This window comes from Acomys minous (assembly GCF_964271855.1).
Source record: "Acomys minous genome assembly, chromosome: 19".
Classification (NCBI taxonomy): Eukaryota; Metazoa; Chordata; class Mammalia; order Rodentia; family Muridae; genus Acomys; species Acomys minous.
Window position 1 is genome coordinate 4,074,485 of NC_140499.1, and position 18,001 is coordinate 4,092,485.

At 37.0% G+C, this 18,001-nt stretch overlaps 1 protein-coding gene across 6 annotated transcripts in view; it reads right to left on the minus strand.

The window, feature by feature from the left end:
* The window catches only part of NAALADL2 (N-acetylated alpha-linked acidic dipeptidase like 2), a 1,351,869-nt gene that overhangs the window by 51,879 nt on the left and 1,281,989 nt on the right, over positions 1 to 18,001 (minus strand). The window lies entirely within an intron of this gene.

Here is an 18,001-nt window from a genome sequence, read left to right on the forward strand (position 1 = left end):
GGAAACAAGACTATGTTGCCATAACAAAAACATACATGAAAATCAGAGTATTAACTTGTGTCAGGATAGAAACCATCAGAGACACAACATACCAGATAAACATGATTTTAGATAACCAGGTCTATATGTTCACGATGCATCATATCCTATATAATTTAAAAGCTTCATTTCCCTATTGTCACACAATTCATTTCATGGTAAGAATGCAATTCTATCTGGTCTGTCCAGGATTGGAAAATATGTTTCTCAGAAATAAAGGGGAGAGATTCTCTTATTTCTTTGAGATCTTTCACTCCCAAACATAACAATGGATTTTTTTCCCCAGTGGCCAAGATATCTTTGAGGAGTTTGATGCCCGACACATCTGTTTCAAAGCCTGTGGGGAGCTGCCTGCCTGATCACACTGTGCTTTAGGAACAGAGGACTGCCTGCAGCAGATTGATAGGAGTCCCCTTCTATTCCAACCTCCCGTCAAATCATGCAGTGAACACCAATATTTGAAAATAAATTATTTGAAAAAGAAAAATTTAAGGGATGTTAGAAAATATGAGGCTTCCTTTTTCCAATTTTTCCTGGATAATAGAAACTATAGAAGAGACATGTTTTGTTGATGCTTTTGGTATCTGGAAACCACACTTGACAAAATATTAGAATGAAAGGGGGGAAGGAAGAGAAAGTGACTCTGTGCTACCAGAGAACATTGTTTTATTATGTTTCATAAAAAGTTCATTGGGCAGCACCAGCAAATGAAATACATGCCAGCCATCCTGATACTTTTTTGAAAAATAACCTGGCAACAAGGAGTGAGACTTTGAAGGCACCTGTGCCATGACGTGAAATCGGATTCTTTTGCAATTTCATAGGCAAGAGGGAGAGTTGGTGCCCTGTGCCATGTGGAGGAGGGGAGCTGTGTGATAGGATCTTATTATAGACCTAGACAGCCTTCCTCAAACAGAAGAGCACAGAAATTCTTGATGCTCATGTGAGGCTCATGTTTCTATTCTATCTATCACATTTCCTTATAAGTGTGAGCCTTTGTCTGTAGGTGAAGGAGATACTCCCTCTAGGTAAGTTTCCTGCTTGGAAATAGGTGAGCATATGCCTTGCCCTGCTGGCAATATCTCCCCAGACCCAGAACTGTGTTAAAAGGCTTGTCCTGGGTGTGGCTCCTTCAATTCAGATATCCTTGGTTTAAAAATCCCAGAGGTCTGGGATTGGGGCACTCACTCCCCATTTCTCCCTTTGTAGTTCCCTGTCTTAGTCTTTCTTTTCTCATTAATCTTAGTGAATTAAAATCTAGTCCTTCGACTCTTGACTGTCTTTATTTTAACCAAATGCAGTCAATTATATGGCCTTTTTCAAGCCCTAGGCTCTCTTTCTCCACTGGAAGGGACATGGACTCCCATTGTGTCAATCCCGTCTAAGTGCAAGTCCATCTTGCACTACTGCAAGCTAGCAGATCTGACCAGAATGCTCCCTCACTGTAGACGAGGCCTCCTTTAGACCAGTTCTCAGGACAAAGCCTTCCTCAGCAAGCCTCCAGAAGGCTGAAGGAAAACTCTGTGACCAGATTCTCAGGCCAGCCTCCTGGGGAAAGGAACCCACATATAATGGTGCCACTGACCTAATGTCCCAATAGGATCAAAGAGAAACATGGAGGAATAGGGAAATTGAGGGATCCAGAGGGTCCTGGAAACTTACAAGAACATTATGACGAGTGGATCTGGGTCCCAGGGTCTTGCTCAAACTATGGCACCAGCCAAGGAAAATATAGACAGTGAACTTCGAACCCCTACCCAGACTTAACCAATGGACAGGACATTCTCCTCCGTTGAGTGGAGAGTGAAGTCTGACTTTCATACAAACTCTAGTGCCCCCTTTTTTTTAACCACGTTCACTTGATGGGGATACCTGGTGGCACTCAAAGGAAGGATAACAGGTCACCAAGAAGAGACTCAATACCCTATGATCATATACAGGGGGAGGAGGTCCTCCTCAGTCACAGACAAAGGGGAGGGGAGTAGAGAGGAAGCAGGGGGGAGGGAGGAATGGGAAGATACAAGGGATGGGCTAACTACTGAGATGTAATATGAATAAATTAATAAAATAAAAAAATATATTTCTAGAAAAAAAAAGGAAAAAAAAATAAGGAACAGGAAAAAATAAGGGCCCTTCTGGAAGCTGGCAGTAGGGGGATTAATAGCCATTCCTATGGTTGAAATGCCCAGCACCTAAAAAGCATTAAAAGTAATGGTAAAACACCAATGGTCAAAATTTATCACGGAATTTCTGGAATCAGATGCTTCTCAGAAGTTCTTGCACCATTTAATTCTCACCACAGCTCAGCAGAGCAGGCACAACTATGTCTTTATCACAATTAATGAAACCAAATCACAGAAAGTTTAGGCAACCTTCTCAAGTCACTGCTTAAAGTTGGATTTGAAGTCAATGCCATTTTGCTGTTGTATCTTGAGACTCATAGAAAAGTCTTGCAAGGAGCTCTTAATTGATTATTTGTAAAGAACTAATGGGAGACAATAAAGTCTCTCTGTCCACACTCCTATTTATAATACATACATATGCTTCCTTACTTAAATACATCTAGTTCTTATAATATTGACCAGTTCTTACCAGATCCTACACTCCTAGAGAGTGATGATACGTAGAGTCCCACAGGATGTTGTCTAGCATAAAGTCCATGTCGGTTTATATGGGAAAAGCTACAAAGTATACATTGATGTGAATGGGCTACTGCGATGGAACTAGGGTTAGGTTTCATTCTGAGAATGGCCCCAGTGAAAGGATACATAGCTGAAAAGAAGGTGCTGAAGTTAATGTATTTATGTGTCTTCTCATCAGGAGCTCCCCTCCCCATGCTGTCTCCAAGAGGGGAAGCCCTAACCTGAAACTGGTCCTTTGCTATTGTGATTTGCAACTTTTAAAGCCGTGAGCTGACTGAACTTCTATTGTTTATAACTTTTGCAGACTGTGGTAATCTGTTAGCATGATAAATGTATTTAAATACTGCATAATGCATCATCAGCAGAAGGCTACTTGAGATTCCACAGTATAAGTAGGTCACAGTGATACAGTGATGCTCAGAGGTCAAGAGATGGGCTGCTGTCACAGAGGGTGGGGTTCTCTTCTGAGAACCCACATGGTAGTTCACAGCGACCTGCAAATCTAGATCCAGGGGATCTGAGGCCAACCTTGGTTTCTTCAGGCATTTCCCCCACCCTATCATACACATCGTCCTGTAACTAAAAATAAAAACAAAACTAAGTGCATATTCTAATCTTCCTTCATAACCACACGATGACTCAGGTCACTACACTTCCTATGCAGGCCTGATGATCTCACCTGAGTTCAGTTCAAAGATCCCAAGCTGGAAGTAAAGGTATGACTTCTGAGGGCTTTACTCTGATCTCTGCATACACATGTCATAACACACATGGTACATATGTACCCCCACATACATGCACACAACCCAGCACCCTCCTCTCCCTGTCTTTTCAAATACATTTATTTATATATTAATTTTAAATTGTGACTGCCGCCCCATGCCTCCTCTCCTCTTAGTCCCTTCTCCAATTTCTCCTTTCTCTTTCTACTCAGAGATGGTGGTGGTCCCCCATGGGTAGCAACCCATTCTGGCACATTTAGTCACTGCAGGACTAGGGATATCCTTTCTCACTGAGGCCACACAAGGCAGACCAGCTAGAGGAATGAGATCAAAAGGCAGAGGTCAACACCAGAGAGTGCCTCCACTCCAATTACTGAGGGAGCCACAAGAAAACCAAGCTGAGCATCTGCTACATATGTGTAGGGGTATTAGGACCAATCCATGTATGCTCTTTGGTTGGTGGTTCAGTTTCTGAGCCCGATGTGCCCAGTTTAGTGGAGTGTATAGATTTTGGTAGTGTGCTTAATCTCTCTGGCTCCCTCAATCATTCCCCAACTGTTTCATAGTACGCCATGAGCCTCGTATAATGTTTGACCATATTTCTGTGCATCTCTTTCCATCAGGTGCTGTATGAAACCTTTATAGAAGTTATGCTATGATCTTGTCTACAAGCATAGTAAGGTAACACTAATGATGTCAGGGATTGTTTCTTTCCCATGGGATAGGTCTTAAGTAGGGCCAGTCTTTGGAAGGCCACTCCCACAATCTTCATTTAATCTTTGACCCTGCATACCTTGTAGCTAGGAAAAATTTTAGGTCAATGGTTTTGTGGGTGAGTTGGCCTCCTTAGCCCTCTAATGGAAGTCCTGACTAGTTACAGGAGGTGGTCGCTTCAGTCTCCATATACCCCACTGCTGTGAGGCTTAGCTAAGGTGACACTCATAGATTTCTTAGGGTCTCCTCTATTCCAGATCCAGAGATTCCCCACATCAAATTTCCATTCTCTCATCTCCCCCTCTCTCCCTTGATCTCCCTAGTCCTAATACCCATCCGGATCCACTACCCATCTCCTCTCCTACCTACTTCCCTCCCTTCATCTACTTCTAATGCCTATTGTACTTCCTTTTCTGAGTGAGATACAACCATCCTCCCTTGGATCCTCCATATTCCTTAGGTTCTTTAGGGTCTGTAGATTGTAGCATGATTAGCCTGTACACGGTAGATAATTAACTACTTATAAATGAATACATAGCATGCGTATCTTTCTGGGTCAGGATTATCTCACTCAGTATGATCTTTTCTAGTTCTATTCATTTTTCTGCAATTGCATGATGTCTTTGTTTTTAATAGATGAATAATATTCTACTGTATAAGTATACAAGCTTCTTTATTCATTCTTCTGTTGAAGGACAACTGGGTTGTTTCCAGTTTCTGGTATTACAAATAAAGCTTCTATGAACACAGTTGAACAAGGTAAAGCACATATTGGGTGTATGCCCAGATGTATAGCTGTGTCTTCAGGTAGATCTATTCCCAGTTTTCTGAGAAACCTCCAGATTAATTTTCAAGTTGGTTGTACAAGTTTGAACTACTATCAGAAATGGAGAAATGTTCAGTTCCCTTTGCTCCACATCCTCGCCAGTATGTGCTGACACCGAGGTTTTTCTCTTAGCCATTCTGGCCAGTAGAAGGTGGAATGTCGGAGTCATTATGATTTGCATTTCTCTGATGCCTATGGACTTTGAATATTTTTAAGTGCTTCTTGGCCATTAGAGAGTCCTCTATTGAAAAATCTCTGTTTTGCTTTTTACCCTTTTTTAAAAAAATGTGTTATTTGGTTGGTTGGTGTCTACTTTCTAGAGTTCTTTATATATTTTGGGTAGTAGTACTCTGTCACATGGAGGGTTGGTGAAGATCTTTTCTCATTCTGTATGCTGACATTTTGTCCTGCAGACAGTGTCTTTTCCCTTGCAGAAACTTTTCAGTTTCTTCCCATTTATTAATTGTTGATATTAGTGATAAGCTGTTGATGTTCTGCTCAGGAAGTTGGCTCTGTGCCAATGAGGTCAAGGCTACTCCCCAATTTTTCTTCTATTAGATTTAATGTATCTCATTTTATGTTGATGTCTTTGATCGACTTGGACTTGATATATGGATCTATTTGTATTCTTCTACACATGCAGACATTCAGTCAAATCAGGACCATTTGTAGAGGATGCTTTTTATGCCATTATATGGTTTTGGGTTCTTTGTTAAAAATCAGGTGATCATAGGTGTGTGAGTTTATTTCTCGGTCTTCAGTTTTATTCCATTGATCACCGTGTCTATTTTTATGGCAATACCATGCAGAGAAAAATCCCAAATCCAAGAACCAGAACATATTTTTAACAAAATTATAGAAGTTTTCCCAACCTAAAGAAAGACATGCCTATACACATACAAGAAGCTCGCACAACTCCAAATAGATTGAGCTAAAAAAGAAAATCCTCCTGCCCCATAATAATCAAAACATTAAAAGTATATAGAACAGCTGTAAGAGAAAAAGGCTAAGTAACACATAAAGGAAAACCTATTAGAATTACACCTGTCTTCTCAACAGAGACTCTAAAAGCAAGAAGTGCCTAGACAGATCTCTTGCAGACTCCAAGAGATCACAGATGTAACCCCAGATTATTATACCCATAAATATATTCAATCATTTCATATAGATAAAACAAGATATTCCATGAGGAAAAGACAAAAACAAATTTAAATACGATCAAAGAAGAAATCAAGCACTACAGAAGATACTAGAAGGAGAACTCCAATCCAAGGGTAACTATACCCAAGAAAACATAGGAAATAAATAACTCCACTTAGCAAAACCACACACACACACACACACACACACACACACACACACACACACACACACTACCACAAAAATATAATAATAACAAGTAACAATCATTAGCCATTAATATTTTTCAACATCAATAGACTCAGTTCCCAATAAAGAGATACAGGTTAATAGAATGAATGTGAAACAAGATCCATCATTCTGCTGCATACAAGAAACACACCTCATCAGCAAAATAAACATCACCTCAGAGTAACTGACTATAAAAAAGGTTTATAAGCAAAAAGACTGAAAATGTAAGCTAAAGTAGCCATTCAAATATCCAATAAAATAGACTTTGAACAAAAATTAAACAAAAGAGATAGGGAAGGACACTTCATACTCATTAAAGAGAAAATCTACCAAGATTTAGGTGATCTATGTTCCAAATATAATGGTGCACACATTTGAAAAACAAAACAAAACAAAACAAAACAAAAACCCACAACACTTTACTAAAGCTTAAATCACACATTGAATCCCACACATTAAAATTGGGAGACGTCAACACCTCACTCTCACCAATGGACAAGATAGAGGCAAGCACAGAGAAATAATGAAACTTTCAGATGTCATGAGTCAAATGGACCTAACAGATATCTACAGAACTTTTCACTCAAACACCTTCTTCTCAGCACCTAATGGAATATTTTCCAGAAACTTAGCCCAAATTGATATAAATAAAATAGAAATAACTCTGTATCTTATCAGAAACCCATGGATTACAGCTGGCCTTTTACATTAACAAAAATAATAGAAAGCCTATAAACCCATGGAAAGTTAACTGCTCTCTACTCAATGTCCACTGGATGGCAGATCCCAAAATTCAATGAAAATTAAGGCACAACATACCCAAATTGATGAGACACATTGAAAGAAGTGCTAAGAGGAACATTCATAGCACTATGTGACTTCATGAAGAAATTGGAGAGATCTGATACTAACAACTGAATTGTTATATGTAAGCTCTAGAACAAAAAGAAACAAATACCTAAGAAGAGTAGATGGTAGGAAATAATTAAACTCAGGCCTGAAATCAATAAATTAGAAACAAAGAGAACAATACAAAGAATTAATAAAACCAAGACCTGGTTCTTTCAGAAAATCAATAAGATAGACAAAATCTTACTCACACTAACTAAATGGTAGAGAGACAGTGTCCAAATTAACAAAATCAGAAATTAAAAGAGGGATACTACAACAGAAACTTAGGAAATTCAAAGAAATATTAGGTCTTACTTCAAAATCATATACTCCACAAAAATGGAAAATCTAAATTAAATATATAATTTTCTTGACAGATTCTAATTACCAATGTTAAACCAAGATCAAGTAAAGATCTTAAATAGACCTATACCCTAAGGAAATAGAAGTAGTCATTAAAAGTGTGCCAATATTCTCTGTGTTTCTTTGAAGCTATCTTAACCTTGATCAGATTAACAATGAAATAGAATGAAAATGTATGTATACATTTAAGAGAATTTTAAAGATGTAAAATTAATTATTGCACACTACAGGACAAAAGGTTTCCTTCTTCATTAAAAGCACTGGATTTATGATTAGTATCCCAGGATTTCTGGATTTAGACAATATTCAGAATCAAAAACTTGAATCACAAAGCATCTTCTACCAACTTTTATGGGGAAAAGAAGCAAATTGCATTTATTCCACATATAAGTTTGTCTTCATCCTGAAATATTTTTTGTCATTTTTTCCAGTTCAAAGGAGAACTATAAGTAAATTTAATATAGGAGCTATACATGTAGATTCTATAGTCATATGTACTTATCACAAAAATATTACAATTACATAAATGGTTTTTACTAGAGCATATGTTACACACAAATATTCATACATATGCTTTTTCTTAAAAGTCTTAAATAAAAAACAATCTGCCAGGCGTGGTGGCGCACGCCTTTAATCCCAGCTCTTGGGAGGCAGAGGCAGGCGGATCGCTGTGAGTTCGAGGCCAGCCTGGTCTACAAAGTGAGTCCAGGACAGCCAAGTCTACACAGAGAGACCCTGTCTCAAAAAACCAAAAATAAATAAATAAATAAATAAATAAAAAATAAAAAACAATCTATTACTTAATTTATTAAGTCTTTTAAATTGTAAAGATACTATTCTCTGGATTACTATTTTTTAAAAAAGTGTCTTCTTTTTTTTACCATAAAAACTACTAGCCACTATGACAGATGCTGGACTGCTTTGAAAATGATTTTGTGCAAGGCATAAAATAAATTCTCTCCAGTCTCTGGATTTTCAAGAACAAAAAAGGAAATATGTTTGAAAAAAGTTCTAAATAATATATCTATTTCCATATAATCCTTTTATATTGTATTTATATTTTCTAACATTCTTGGAAATCTTTCTCTTGCTTATCAGACAAATGTAGAATGCATAAATAGAATTTTTCTACAAAATTTTAATATTTAGAAAACAGAGCTCTTTTTCTGTCCTTAATTTATCACTGTACCCATTTCTAAAAAATAAACTTTCAAGTGGCTCATAATTTAATGGAAGCACAAGGCTTTCTATACATGGCATACCTATCACTAAAACTATCTCAATGATCAATGATTATAAATTTTCTTTATTTTTAGGCCAAGAAAATCTCTGAACATAATTTATATCACATATATGATATGCAATTAGACTATTTATGTCATTGATTTTATGTCCTTATGACCAATGCATTAGAACTTTAGAATAACACTGCCATTGTAAGATAATCTTAGAACTTGTTTTTGTGTGTGTGTGTTTCCCTTTTTTATTATTTAAGTAATTTATTCAGATTACAACTCAATTTTTATCCCATCACTTGTATTCTCTTATTCCTCCCTCCTTCCCACTTTCATCCTATTAATTCCCCTAGGTCTATGACCAAGGTGGACCTCTTCTACCACTATATGGTCATAGACTGTCAAGTCTAATCTTGGTAGCCTGCTTATTCTTTCTTTGAGTGCCACCCAGCCTCCCCTCTAAGGAGAAGTGGTCATAAGTCAGCGAGATAGACACTTAGAGAAATACTGAGTCACATGGGCATTGTGTGACATATGGCCAAAACACATAAACCATGAACTAAGACCTACCAAAGCTTACAATGTGATCTTAATCATTCTATGGAGGGTGGAAAGCAATAAAATAAGTCATGAACGTTTATACCATTAGGAAACAAATTAACATCAAACCTTTATTAAAAATAATTTTTCATTTTCAGTTACCACATTTTAATATTTTTATTATACCATGGAAGAATAGTGCATGGAATTTGAATTTGGGGCTCAGAAAAATGGATAAAAAAGGAAAGGCCAAGTATATGGAATGAAAAAAGTGTAAAAAGTGTAAATGGGACTGAGGGCATAGCTCTGTTTGTAGTGTATTTGCCTCACAGGGTCAAAGCTCTGGGTTCCATCTAAACTGAGTGCTATGGCTTATAACTGCAATACCATGACACAGGGACTTGAAGAAATGAGTTCAAGTTGAACTAGGGAAAAATGAAACTCTATCTAAAATAATGAATCAAGGAAAGAAAGAAAGGCAGAAAGGAAGGAAGGAAGGAAGGGTAAGGGGATGGGACGGAAAGGGAAAAGAGAGAAGTATAGAGGGGAGAAAATAAGAGAAGAGAAGAGGAGAGGAGAGGAGAGGAGAGGAGAGGAGAGAAGAGAAGTGAAGAGAGAAAGAAAAATTCCAACAACATCAACAAACAAAAGCAAAAAACATAAATATTTAAGAACAATATGTAGAATTTGAACTATTTCTCGCCATAGACTTCACAACAGCAGGTTTGGTGCCTGGTAACTGTCAGTACTGATGTACCCAGATTCTGAGTTATGTTGCTTTATGTCAGAAAACTTCCCATGGGCAGTAAACTTGCTATGGATAACAGATCTTAGCAGCAGCCATCCAAGGGCAGGAGACAGGAGTCCTCATGGTACCTTTCTAAACCTCTGAATGAGTACCTCAGAAGAAGAGCAAGATGTATTTAACACACACACACACACACACACACACACACACACACACACACACATTATGCCTTCCAGCAAATGACAAATCATGTCCTGTCAGACAAAATCAGCACATGGTCTCTGTACTCCTAAGAATTAAAACTCAGCTTTGTGACTCTCAGAACCTCTAGTGTGAATGTTCCTCATAGTCATCAGTGCTACCTGTCCATGTCCAATACCTTCATATTACAGTTAGAACTCTGTGCACTGATAAAAAAAATTGCTTTTTTTGAATGTATATGGAACATATGTGCTTCTTCCCTATTATTTCCTTTGAATTATCAAAAAATTGCAATCAGCTCAAATACTAGCAAAACAACAAAGTTATCTAAGAAAATAATGATTAAAATTAAAGCAACCTTAGGAAAAACAACCAAATCTCATGTAACCTACACAAATACCCTACTATGGCTGATAAACCACCACAGGAACTAGGAAATGAAATCTAAACTACCAAGCCTGTTCCTTCACACCAACAAGGTCCAGCATGGATTGGGAAGACATCTAGAAACTGGGAAACAGCTCCAATAATTGCCACTGGGTGACTAAAACATTCTTTGTATGGAAAGATCTTGATGGGATTTTTAGGAGTTCTTCCCAAAGGCCTATATACACTTAAATTTGGGATGTCAATATTCGACTGAGAGAAAGAAAGACAGACAAATCTATATAGAAACCCCTTTTCCTAAAGTTTCAAAAATACCAGAAGACTTCTAGTGGACTGATAGTCTCTAGTGAAGTTACTTCTGTGCAAAAACTTTGGAAATTATCAAAGACTTCTATAAGAATTACTTAGGAAGACAGTAATTTTTTAAAAATTTTAATCCAGGAATGTCTAATGTTAATCGTCATGTGGCTAATACTAGGAATCTAAACAAGTTGTTGTGTGGCAATAGAATGTCTACAGAAAAAGTATGTGTGAAAGCAAGGAAGAGCGATAATACTTTAAGTGATCTAGGATGCTGGCAGTGAAACCAGCAGAGCTGTAGACATCTTTGCAGGAGTGCACATTCTTCATCCACAGGGTGTATGAATATACACTTGCCCTCGGGGAACTGATAGTTCCTTTTCTACCACCCTAACTAGAGTTGCCAGAGTCTGTACAATGGTTCCAGAATACTAGGTTGAGAATGGCATATCTGTCCATTGCAGAGTTGTGATTAACAGAACACAAAGTTCTCTTGACCCTTAGGTTAATGGGAACTAGATGGAAAGAAGTAATAAAAAAAAAAGTAGGATTACATGCAAATTTTAATTGCTTATGATATTTGCTTGAAAAAAGTTAAAAACACTTTAAAAAAAAACAGGTGCTTTGTAACATTCTCATGGAGACAATGAGGATGCTAGGAATTGTCTACCTAGACTCCATTATCCAGTAAACAAAGCTTGTGGTGTATAGATGATAAAGCTTCCATCTTTTTGTACTATCCTTTGCACTGGTGCTAGTTGTGTTGGTGCATGATGGTAGGAAATGCTAAAGATATGGAAGAAGGAAGATCTTGAGTTCAAGACCAGCATAGGCCATATATTTTCTTGTGTATAAGGAACTTCACATGGCTGAAAAGAGCTTCAGGTAGAACAATGAAGTTTAATATTTGCAAATACACTATGAAAATAAAATACTTCTTTGGTTTCAAAACTACAGCTATGGCAAGTCTATTATTTCTCCTATGTTTAGGCATCATTTATCTCTGTCAGAGATTGTCATCTGGCTTCAGCATTAAAATATGTTGGACAAAATATATCTGTAGGCCATCAGCTTGGAAATAATCCAGTTATTTCTTTGGTATCTACATAGCATTTGAATGTGTAAGAACAGGGTTTGACTTTGCTAATCATAGCATTTGAAGAAAACCGCCCAGTGTGATAATATTTCCTGGAAATAATATTTCTCAGAAAGAGAAACATTAAGATACATTTTTATATTTTAATTTCATAGATTTTGCCTGGTCAATGAAAGATTAAATATCTTCACTATATTTTACAAATAATTAACTTTAACACAATATTAGCAATAACATTAAGAACTAACATTTTAGAGCTCTTCCACTGTGTCAGGCAATATTCTAAATTCTTTACATGACTTAATCCATTGAAATTATTCAGAAGCATTATTATATTTTGCAGATGAGAAAACTGAGACATTGCTCACTTAATTAACAATATGAAGACCACTTAAGTAATACATGGTCATTTTGAGATGTGACAGAAAGCATTTTAGTTATAGAATGGAGACTTCAATTATAACACCAATTAGCAATCCTCATTTTTGAATAATTCAAATCAAGAATGCAATTTACTACTGACAAAGCATCTACTGAATCAAAAAATATACTTCTAAGGAACAACCAAGAACTTGAGTCATCCATCATGAAGGTTTAAAATAAAGACTTGGGCAAGTCATCTTAACAGATGTACTAATTTAATGCTTATCAATTCTGATTTCGTGTCTCCAAAACAACAAATTTATTAAGTAAAGTAACCTCCTTTGATGCTGATAAATAAAGACTGTTTAGACTTCAATTTCATGAAAAGGAATAGTGTTGACAATCAGATAATAGGAAAGAGTAAGAAAAGTAAAAGAAAAAGAAGATCCTGATAGTAGGATCTCCAAAAAAGGCTGAAGAAAATGCTTCTAAAAAGTAACATAACTAACATCCAGATGGATCTCAGTGATCAGCCACTTGTCCTCATCAATTCTGCTGGAAGACAGGTCTACTATCAAGCCAAAGTTCTTTCTGCAACAGCTATATGTGAGGGACTATGTTAAGCTCTTGGAGCTGCGAGAACATTGTTCATGAAAGAAGATGCATTTTGATTATAATTTTAGGGTAAAATGTTTCACAAGATACCATGAAAAGGTATACAGGGACCTCACTCATCAGAAGAATAATGACAGTAATTTTTGAGAAAAAAACCTTCTGTGAGGAAGGCAATAATTTATTATCTGCATCAAGAAGAAAAGAACTGGCTGTAAAACAAGTGTCCTTACATCATACAACTTTCTTAATTGGATTATTATATTTAATTTTTAAAATTATCTTATTGCTTATTTAGCATTCATGTCCTGAAAAAGTGATTAAAAGTCATAGTTTGGGAGAAAGAGGTATCCATCCCTATCTCTTTTACCAAAGTCCACCAGTCACCGGAGATGTGGGGTGGCAAATCATAGGGGTTGAGGTATTGTCATTGTGTCTTTATTATATTAGTTATCCAAGTCAGAAAGAAAAGAAGGCTGACTTAGCAGCTTTTACCAATGCTAACTGAACATGATTCAAGTACAAGATGCATGATTGCAGAAGTGTCAATCCCATACTCTTTTATTGATTCAGTAAAGGACTCCAGACAAGAGAATGGTGCCATCCACTTAAAATGTCCTTCTCACTTCAATTTCCCTTACCAAAATAATCTCTTGGCACTCCCAGCAACTAATATAGTCTAGAAACTCTCTTACTGTCATGCCTGGGGTCTTGTCACTTTGATGATTCTATATCCTATCAAAGTGACTGTTAATAACTATCACATTGAGGTAATTGACTAATGCTACATTTTTCTTAAAGGTTGCTCATAATAATTATTTTCTTTTGTATGTTTTCAGTGAGAACTTCCAAAAGCTACTTTGCTGTTGTTTTAATGTAGTTTGTGTGAAATTTTCTTCTTCTAGAAATAATGTTATAATATCATTTTACATTTTAATTAAATAACAACATTTTGTCATAGAAGCAGTGGTAGCAAAGAAAAAATATTCTTCTGAGTTAACTACTTCTACCTACAGAGTCTACAGATTTAAATAATTGTCAAAATATATGTGATATGGAAGGTGTGTTGTTACATTGTGATTACAGTTGGGCTTTTTTTTCTAACTTTAAATGCAGTAAATGTTGTAGAATGCTTCCTACAGAGTGAGACCTGACATTTTAAAAAATAGTAAAAGAAAGGCACAGGCTTCATCATCTTTGATGTGTTATTATATTCCTGACAAGTTTCCTCTAGCAACTTTCTGGGAGACAGATGCTATTGTTCAGTTGAATCTCAAGTATAAGCATGTAAATAAGGAGATGCAGACACAGAATGCCCTGGCCTGCTCAGGCATTCTGGAGACAGCACTTTTCTTTTTTACAAGTTGCTTAGAAACAAGACAGGAACAATCTAGCCCTATGCTTCTTTAAATATATCTTAATTGTCCACAGGACAGTTTTTAAAAGTTGAATGTCTTACTTAACCAACTACCCATATGACAGGATCCTGAAATTTTATCCCAACTCATTGTTGTACAGCTGTGCATGTAACACTTTTATTAGAAATGAAACAATACTAACAGTCTCAGTATTCAAGAGTTCTGGTTAGTGTTAGAAACATGTAAGTAGAACACAAACATGAGGTCCTGAATTCGAATCTTTAGGCCTTACATAAAAGTCTCATAATATTCACAACTGTAAACTTAGTGAGTGCTCCTTCAGTAAAACTAGAGGTAGATGCAGGAAAATTCCTGAAAGCTTTTGCACTCACTAGCAAGGGTTTTGTAGCACAGTGACAAACAACAGTGAGACCTCACCTTCTACAAGGTGGAAACCAAGGATGGACACCCAAGGTTGCTGTTTGAGCTCGATACATGGCTCTGCCATACAACATATACAGTTGTACAAACACACACGCACACACGCACACACACACACACACACACACACACACACACACACACACACACACGTTTTTGGTTAGACACAAAATGGTAAAGCAGTTACTATAGTCACCTGATAGTAAACATAGATTATTCCAGAGAGTATTCATCCCACAACACTGGCTAGAGATTCCACTTCTATTCAGCTCTAAAGAAAGGGTAACACTCCTGAGGTTGGAGAATTCAGAATGTTCTTGTAAAAGGAAAGGACAAAGTGGAAGAGGTGATTTAACCTTTTCAGAAGCCAATTCTGATAGATTGAGGAGTGCTTTATCAGTCATCTCAAGCAAAGGGAAGCTATGTTTCAGATACAAAGTGGTGACATGACAATTCAGAATTATTTTTTAATGTGACACTATTGGATTACTAAAAAAAATTACCAGGAAACTAGTTTTCACCGTTCTATATAAGGTACTAAAGAAATGCTTCATTTGGAAAAAAATGGAATTCACTGTTATAGCGTTTTTATTTTCTGAAAAGCAAAACTCACGGCCTCCATTTTACCAGCATCAACAAATTTTATAATATGTAAATATAACTTGTTAGAACTACAGTGGAATTTGACCTACAGTATGTACATTTAATTCTTGATTCATTACGTACCTTGATTTCATTAAGATCTTACTTTCTCTTGTGGTCACAATACTCCTAGAATGTTCTAGTACATGGCTGGTCATTATGAGGGCTAAAGTCATTGAGAGGCCAAGATGATGATATGAGTCATCTAAAGATTTAATGAGTACAACTACTTTCTAGAACATGAAGGAATGACATGCACCTACTGGAATTCTGAAAAATCAGGTCCTTATGCAGCTCTTATTGTAGACAACCTGAACACTTCTTGGAAGTCTACTCCTTGTGAGAAAATTCATGGGGGTTCAAGTGGAACTTGTCTCTCACAGTCAAGCAGCAGATGGAGAACACTGGCTGGTCCACTTTTATTTTCTCACTAGTCTGTGTGATTTTAGGAATTTTAGATTGTAAGATGAATTAGGTGTATTTCCTTGTCCATCATTGGATTATAAGACTCCTCCCACGATAATAAACAGTCCTTCACTTATTCTATTAAAAAGGTAACCTGAAAAGTCAGATTTTGTTTGTGTGAGAGAGATGGAGGAATAGAACAAGCATGGTGACTCAATCCTGTAGTCTCCAGCATTTTCTGGGGTGTAGGGGAAGAAAGATCAGAAGTTCCAGGCCACTCTCAGCTACAGAGCAATTTTAGTGGTAGCTTAGGATACAATTTAGCTCTCCCGGTGCCATTTGCCAGAAATGACAACCTTCTTGTGGGACCCATCAGACCCCAGACTCCCACCCACTGCAGACTCTTTGGGCTGCTCACCTGATATGGAGACATAAGGAACCACCTCTGTTCCCTTGGTATAGCAACAACTCATTTTGATTATTGCTCTGTTGCTCATCAGGCAGTGCAGCCTCTTTCTAGTCACCTCTCTCTATCTTGGAACTCTATGAAGACTGACTATATTCATGCCAGCTTCCTAGAAGTGACATTTCTATTATCCTAATCAACCCTGAAACCCATGACCAGTCTGACTCCTCATGAAAACTTGTTCCAAGCTCCTTGACCATGCTTCTGAAGGTACCAAATTGTAACCAGATATTTCTCAGCAACTATGAAGGCCTTATTGCATTTCACTTTATATAGACATGTCAAATTATAATAAATAAGGACTGTGAGGTTATATATATATATAATGAAAAGATCAGTAAGTTTCAATAAAGACTCTAGAGTCTGCCTTGAATATTAGCATTCATGAATAAAGGTAGTGGGCTGTTAACATCAGAAAAACCCATATAACTTTTCAAAGATGTAAATTCTTAAGAATGATTTTCCCACACAGGGGAGAGGCTAAGGTGATCTGTGCAAATATCCTGACATCCATCATTTTATAATAAACATTTGGCCTAGGCCTGTAGTTTAGTTAGTTGAGTACTTCTATATCACCCAGAAGGGCCTACCTTACACTCTACAACACAAGCAAGACATGGTTTCACTACTTTGAAGGGAGAAGAAGGAAGATCAGAAATTCAAGGTCATTGTTGCCTTCAGTGGTGTGTAACAACAATGTAGACTGCATGAGACAGACTCAATAAAATAAAATAAAATAAACATCACTAATGATAGATGCATGTGGATGAGGGAGCAGTGTTGACAACGTTTGTATATTTCACAAACATTAAGACAGGTCTTCTGTAAGATCCAGAGGGTCCTAGAAAGATACAAGAAGACCATCAAGGCTGGCGGATGTGGACTCAGGGTGTTCTGCTCAAACTACTATACCAACCAAGGACAATACATGTAGTAAACCTAGAACCCCTATCCAATGAACAACACATTCTCCACAGTTGTGTGGAAAGCAGGAACTGACTCTGACATGAACTCTAGTGCCACCTTCTCCTTGGCAGGGAAGCCAGGTGATGCTGAAAGGAAAGGTAAGCAGACTACCAGGATGATCTGATAGGCTGTGAACATATAGTGGGAGAGGAGGTCCTCTTCTGTCACAGACCTAGGGGAAGGGAATAGCCTGAAAGAGGGAGGGAGGAGGAATGGGAAGATATAAGTGAGGGGATAACAATTGAGATATAATATGAATAAAATAACTTAATAAATAAAAAGGCAAGTCTTCTCTGAATTCTTCCCCTCTACCTCATGGTTTCAGGGAAACAGACTCTGGTCGTCCATCTTAGAGACAAAAGTTTTTAAACATTGAGCTTTTTGCTTGCTTAAAAGCTGGCTTAAGCAAATTGATATAGGGATTCTCAAAGTTCTGAAAATATACATCTTATATTATCTAATTTTACATTTATAATGTAGATACAAGTTAGGTGCCATATTGACTCATGAGGAAGGAGATAAAACAAGTCATGAGTTAATTTCTTGAGGATCGAAATCTTATCAGATCAGTCAGATAGTTGAAAATGAACAAAATTGTGTCCAGTTAAAGACATATAGTTTCTTCCATTGCAAGTTCTGTCTATTGGAAAACAGCAACTAATGAAGATTTTTA